The following is a 6,189-nucleotide window of genomic DNA, read 5'->3' on the forward strand; positions in this document are numbered from 1 at the left end:
ATATCTGCCCACGATCCTCGTGGAGTTGAGAGACGCAGTGGCAAATTTTCAAAAGCTAAACCGTTAGGCTCCCGTCATTTAAATTCTCTTCAGCCGCATAGTTTGATGGCTCCCAAACAGGAAGTGGTCGTTTCCCTCTGGGAGGGCAGGGAGGACAGCGTGTTTCGATGACAGCGGCACACTCCTCTCCCTCCTCCTCCTTCCACTCCCCCTCCCCTCACTATCATGTGGAATTAATGGGATTATGTCTATGATTGATATCCAGCTTTATGACTCACGCGTGGGCACTGCGTGCACCTCCGCTAAACGTGCCGCTGTGACAGGCCCGTCAACATCGCCTCCGGAGGACTGACTGGACGCAAAATCTACCACGACCTCCTGGACTGAGGGCCCCATTGTCGGGCTTTTCTGTCCACCAAGGGCTTTACAAACACCATTATGTCGAGGAACTCACTGGGCAACTTGTGTGTCAAGCACAATAATGCTGATGTTACGACACCAACCCTTTTCACAGCGGGAGACGGTCGGCTTCTCATCTGGAACATGATTTGTACACTGCAGAGGGAGGCGAGTTGCAGAAAAAACTCCACTGCAGCCAGTTTAATTGGCACGAACCTTTCGAAATCAACATTTTGAAACGAGCAGATCTGAAAAGGTTTGTAATTCCCATGAAAAGTTGGAATAAACTCAAGCTGAGCATGTAGACTGCTTCATTATTAACCAAAAAAACAACTTGTTAGAATCACTTTAGGACATCGAGCAGCTTGTTGTGGAGCTGCCACATGCAGCTCTCTGAATTGTACTGTTAAAAAAATAAAGGAAAAAAGCCAACAGGATGGCCACGAAAACAGATGCAACACGTACGACGTTCCAAACTTACGCGAGCCACCTGACACGATTCTCCGTCTTGGCGATTAAAGAGCACAACTTAATGTGTGAAAACATGGCACTAGTGAACAAAAGCTTAAGGAGCTTAAAGAGCTTAACAGGAAATAAAACAGCAAGCTTCCTATTGGGAGTAAAAAAGTGGGGTTTTGGAGCTCACAAAACACTGATGAATGTTTCAACAGTCTGCTATTGTGTGCGTGTGTGTGTGTGACTCAAAAACATGAAGACACGATGTAAACACACAGTCAGCGTACAGCCACACCAGGAGGGCCACAATCGCCAGCGAGCAGCAGCAAAATACTTTCCACTCTGCATAAAAAACACATTTGGACAAACAGAGAAGCACCCGTGTCAACATGGGAGATTTCTGTGGGTTGTTCATCTCCTCAGCCAATCAGAGAGAGCCATCGAATAGGAGACACCAGTCTCAGGGAGACCAGTCTCATTTTTGGTTGGTCGTCAAAAACAAAAACACCATTAAAATTTGACAAAATGTTGTTTTGTTTTTCAGTATCTTTGGAACAACCTAGAAATTGAGCTGCGAGTTGATTTGCGAGGATTGCACATTTGCTGGAAGACCAGCACACCTGAGAAGCCCCGAGGAATCTCCACCGCTGGCAGAGCGAGGCTCGTTGACAGCAAAGCACATCTCGCCGCTGTCACAGTGGGCCAAGAGCCAGCGGCGGTCCAGTATCTCTGAATATCTGGGATTCAATCCCATCGTCCCAGACAACAATGCTCCCACCCCGTCGCACACTACCTCCAGAATGGAGCCGCTGGGAGAAGGAAGTGGCCGACATCCCCAGATTGAGTGCTAACGGGACCACCCCGGATGTCCTGTGCTAGACGAGTGCAGCCACGTTCACAAAACTGTGACAAATCCTGGTTGAAGGATGGGATGTCATCTCACAGCCAGGTGCGACCCTCAGGAGGAGGAGAAGGAGAGGGAGAAGGAGGAGTCTGATGACCCAGCTGCTTCTACCATCCACTGCTGAGGCTCCTCATTTTGTCATATTAATTCAAAACAATAATCAACAGATCTTGTTTTCTGCTTGATACTGACTGAGACGAATCAGCCAAATCCCCAAAGTGGCACAAAAACCGTGGAGTCAGCACCGACAGAAGAACAGCCAGAGACGGGGGGGTAGGGGGTGGGGGGAAAGCAACCCCAAACAGTTTTGTTTTTGTACAGAAGGGAAATTTGGCACCTCATCCAATTCTCAGTGGTGCTGTTCATCCAACAAATGGAACATCGCTGGGAAGGGAAATGAAACGAGCTTTGCAATGATTCCAGGTTGGGCGCGCCAGTGATGAAGCGACAACAGGGACGTCAAGAAAACACAAGAGTTGAAAACTTATCTGGACGGGGTGGATGGCACAGAACAGCAAAACACACACACACACACACACACACACACACACACACACACACACACACACACACACACACACACACACACACACACACGTTTGCATCTATCCGGAAAAAAAAAAAAACTAATAACACAAAAAAAAAAACTCACACAAGCAGAAGGCACAAATGATTATGACAACAGCCCGTTTTTGGACGTGAAGATTGAGAAGAGCCTCGAACACCGCCGACTGTCTTCCTGGTTGTCAGCGAGGCTCGACTCATGCAGCAGCAGCAGCAGCAGCAGCATCTGGCGAGAACAACCGTCCATCCATCCAGCGAGTTCAACTTAGCCTCGAACTCGACCCGAACGAACACAAGCAGCTTGTTGTGTGACATTTTAAGTGTGTAGCGATCACGAGCTGGAACCGTGAGCCGAGGCTCTCTCCTTCTCTACCAACACACGCGCACACACACACACACACACACACACACAAAAAGAAGACCAACAACCCAGAGCCACCTGCGACTCAAGAGGCACGGTGAGGGTGGGGGGGAACCCAACAAAAACAGCTCTCCACAAGTTTCAACCACCGACCCCCCCCCCCCCCCCCCCCCCCCCCCAAAAAAAAAACCGAAACCAACCCAGAAGATCTAATCAACCGCCCCGTGCTGACACACTGCATTTCCAAAGACGAGCCGCCTCGATGGCTGCAGCTCGTCCCGCCTGACACTTTCAGTTTTTTTCCCCCCGGAGAGGCGATAAGAGTTGAAGGCTGTCCGTGTCCTACCTTGGTTATACTGCTGCAAATCGGGCAGAATCCCGCAGAGAACGGCGGCGGAAATGGAAATAAAGAAGAGTGGCGGGGGGGTTCACTTCCACACGGCGACGGGGAGATGCGTCAGGTGTACGCTTCCCGCGAGGCAAGGAGGAAAACGGAGCGACTCATGTTGGAGTTGCTCGGGCTTCAAGCCTGTTCGCTTTTTTTTTTTTCCACCTCCCAACTCCGATCGGCGTCGCTTCCGTGCGCAACGCGTCCGAATGATAATAGAAGAGCAAACAAAATAATAAATAAATAAAAAACAGAACCCTTCTCCGTCAACCTGCGATCCCGGTTCGGAAGACGATGGTTCCGACGCAAGCTCCCCTTTGCAAACTACGCGTCCCTCGGCTTCAAGCGTGTTTTTACATAACAGCATCATCCGCTTTTTTTATGTCGACGCATCATGTAGCGAAAACATGGAGTTTCTTAAAGGGCCACGGACGCCGCCGTGCACATGTCAGCGATCCCCGGCAGTGGCAGCGGCAGCGGCAGCGGCGTCCAGGAGTCCCCGCTGCGGCTGACAGATGGTTCTCACCTGGTTAAAGTCTCTTAAGCCGAGATCCTTCTGACAGCCGTGTTAACCCGCAGTGGACGGACCGGAGCCTCGCTCTCCGGTTCTTCCGTGACATGTGACTGACTGACTGGCTGGCTGACTGGCTGGCTGGCTGTCTGTCTGTCTGACTGCCTGTCGTCTGTGTGTGTGTCACTGTGTGTCGGCTGGCCTCCACCGGGAGAACTAGACAAGTGCAAAAGAAATAATAAATAAATAAAATACATCAAGAAGTAAGTTGCATCCGTTTTTAGTTTAAATCACTTTCATTCAAAAGTGATTTAAGCTGGTATTCGCATACAGACATGAGAGGAACAGGTTTGTTTGTTTGTTTGTTTGTTTTAACTAAATGACAACATTAGCAGATATCTGACATGCGCATTACGTGGTTAATCTACGGCCTTTACGTTACAGATGTGTATGTGTTTGCCTTTTTTGCGAATATATGCACCAAGAATAGCCAACTAGCGTACTGTTTTGCTACCCCACATAAACACTGAACCACCATGATGTTCTTGTAAATATTTTAAAACAAGTTTTATGTTCACATACAGGGTGGCAAAAGTAGTCACCTTCTGTACTTAAGTAAAAGTATGGATACTTGCGTGAAATAATAAAATAAAATAAAGTAGCGGTTCAACTTTTTTTTACTCAAGTAAAACTAAGAAAATACAGGTTTTGAAATGTACTTATGGGAAAAGGAAAAAGGTTTCTTTTCTGCTATTAATGAAACAATACATCCATGTTGACACTATTAATAACAATAAATAATGTTATTTTCTATATATTTATTTGACTACTGAAAATGTATTGAACAGTGACCCCAAAGCCAATGTACTCGACAATAAGCTCACATAGTTCCACCTCAAGCAAGAACTACTTAATAATAATAAAGTACCAAGGATGTTTTTTTTATATACGAAGTAGAAAGTACAGATATTTGTGTACAAATATATGGAGTAAAAAGTAAAAATTTGTCACAAAAGAATACTCGCTAAAGTACGGACAGCTCAAAACAATACAATACAAAGCAATAACAAAGTATTTGTACTCCATTACCTTCCACCTCTGTTCACTAAATTGATTTAAAGTGTGATTATTAATTCCTGATGAAGAGTTTACTCCTCTCTTTTTTCCCCATTTGGTTCTTTTGCTTGCCCCACTCATCTGAAAGTGTGACCCAAAACACTTTTGGGAAAACTGTGTGACGTCACAAAGGGCACTGATGGTTCAAAAACCCCCGCCGCCCTCCCAGATTTGTGCAATGTCTCAGCAGGAGATGACCGCATGGCGATTTGCCATCTGGTCATCCCCTTCCAATCACGTGGAAGGTCCAACAAAGCGCAATCTAAGCTGGGTGGAAGCTTTAAAAAAAATGCAAACAGAGGGCTAAGTGTGCTATTTCCAGTTTGGGAAATAAACACAATAACCACACATACCTTTATGAGTGAGTTTAGAAAGAAAATGGAGCATAAGGCAGCAAGCAGGGAAAGCTTGGGAAAGTCCCTTCTTGTGAATTTTTAGTCACTCTGCAACTGACAGAAGAAGAAGGAAGCAAAGAATTTAGTGGCAACTCACCTTCATGAACTCCACACTTGTTTGTTGGAGAAAAGTCAATCCAGTTCTTCACAATAAGGCCTTCAGTTTGGGAAGTCCGGCGAGGAGCTCGCCCTGCCTCATAAAGAACCACACACACACATACACACACACAGACCACCGACAGGAGTTACTCTCTCCAGAGGAACATGTGGACTTAACCACTGTTTCAGGTGTCATTAATCATTTGTTGTTGGCATGATTTATTAACCCTTTGGACAGCAGCTGGTTCACAGAGGATGACTGTGAAATCAGAGCCACGAGTCCAAAGAGCAGGAGGCGCAAAAGTCACATTAGGAAAACTGAATGGAAATAAACTCCGTCAGAGAGCAGCAACGGCAGACGCGCTGAGTTTCTCTTCATCAGGCTCCTTACTGCAGCGGGTGAACCGTTGTGTTTGAAGTCAGCTGTTATCATTTATCTTGTCACCGCCTCTCCGACAGGAGAAACGGACCATCTGCCACATCAGGAGAGGAAATGATTAAAGTGGGATCTATTGTTCCATCAGAGGAGCGTCACTCCTGCGCTGCCCAAGGTCAGTTTTTCCACGAGCGTTTCGGTTGCGCACGCGTTTGATCAAATTAAGACTGCGTTAAGATTCAAAAAGACCAACTTAAGCGGCCATCAAAGAGAAAACGTACTTCCTGGGCAACAGCAAGCAGGCCGTGGATAGAAACTAAAACAATTTCACTGCGTTTAGCCTGCTGACTAAATGAAAGATAATCAAAGAAAATTATGATATGAAATGAGCATATCTACAAAAATGCACAAGAGTTATACTGGATTCTTCTGACTGATAACTGCTTTAATCTCTTGTATGTATGTCCATCTGGGGAAGATTTTAGATGTTATGTCATTAAAGTCATTAGTACGGGAAGTAATTCCAGAAATAAATGCCTTTGTACTGTACTGTAGATGAGTGAATTCTCACTTTTTACAATGGGACCGAAAAAAAAGAGGAGTCCTCTTGTTTGCCCCTA

At 46.1% G+C, this 6,189-nt stretch overlaps 1 protein-coding gene across 3 annotated transcripts in view; it reads right to left on the reverse strand.

Moving 5' to 3' along the window:
- The window catches only part of bahd1 (bromo adjacent homology domain containing 1), a 34,916-nt gene extending 29,265 nt beyond the window's left edge, over positions 1 to 5,651 (reverse strand). Inside the window, exons 1-2 of one of the 3 annotated variants that reach the window (XM_076017826.1) lie at positions 5,192 to 5,651; positions 3,599 to 3,799 (exon numbers count right to left, since the gene is read on the reverse strand). The gene's annotated coding sequence lies outside the window, so the exon portion shown is untranslated. Of the gene's footprint in view, positions 1 to 3,030; positions 3,572 to 3,598; positions 3,800 to 5,191 lie in introns of those variants that run through there. The other 2 variants (XM_076017828.1, XM_076017824.1) reach the window with 2 other exon arrangements.
- Between the last annotated feature and the right edge of the window lie 538 nt (positions 5,652 to 6,189).

The sequence above is a fragment of the Nelusetta ayraudi genome, unplaced genomic scaffold, assembly GCF_046127955.1.
Source record: "Nelusetta ayraudi isolate G7.1 ecotype Tasmania unplaced genomic scaffold, CSIRO-AGI_Nayr_v1 ptg000007l, whole genome shotgun sequence".
Taxonomy (NCBI): Eukaryota; Metazoa; Chordata; class Actinopteri; order Tetraodontiformes; family Monacanthidae; genus Nelusetta; species Nelusetta ayraudi.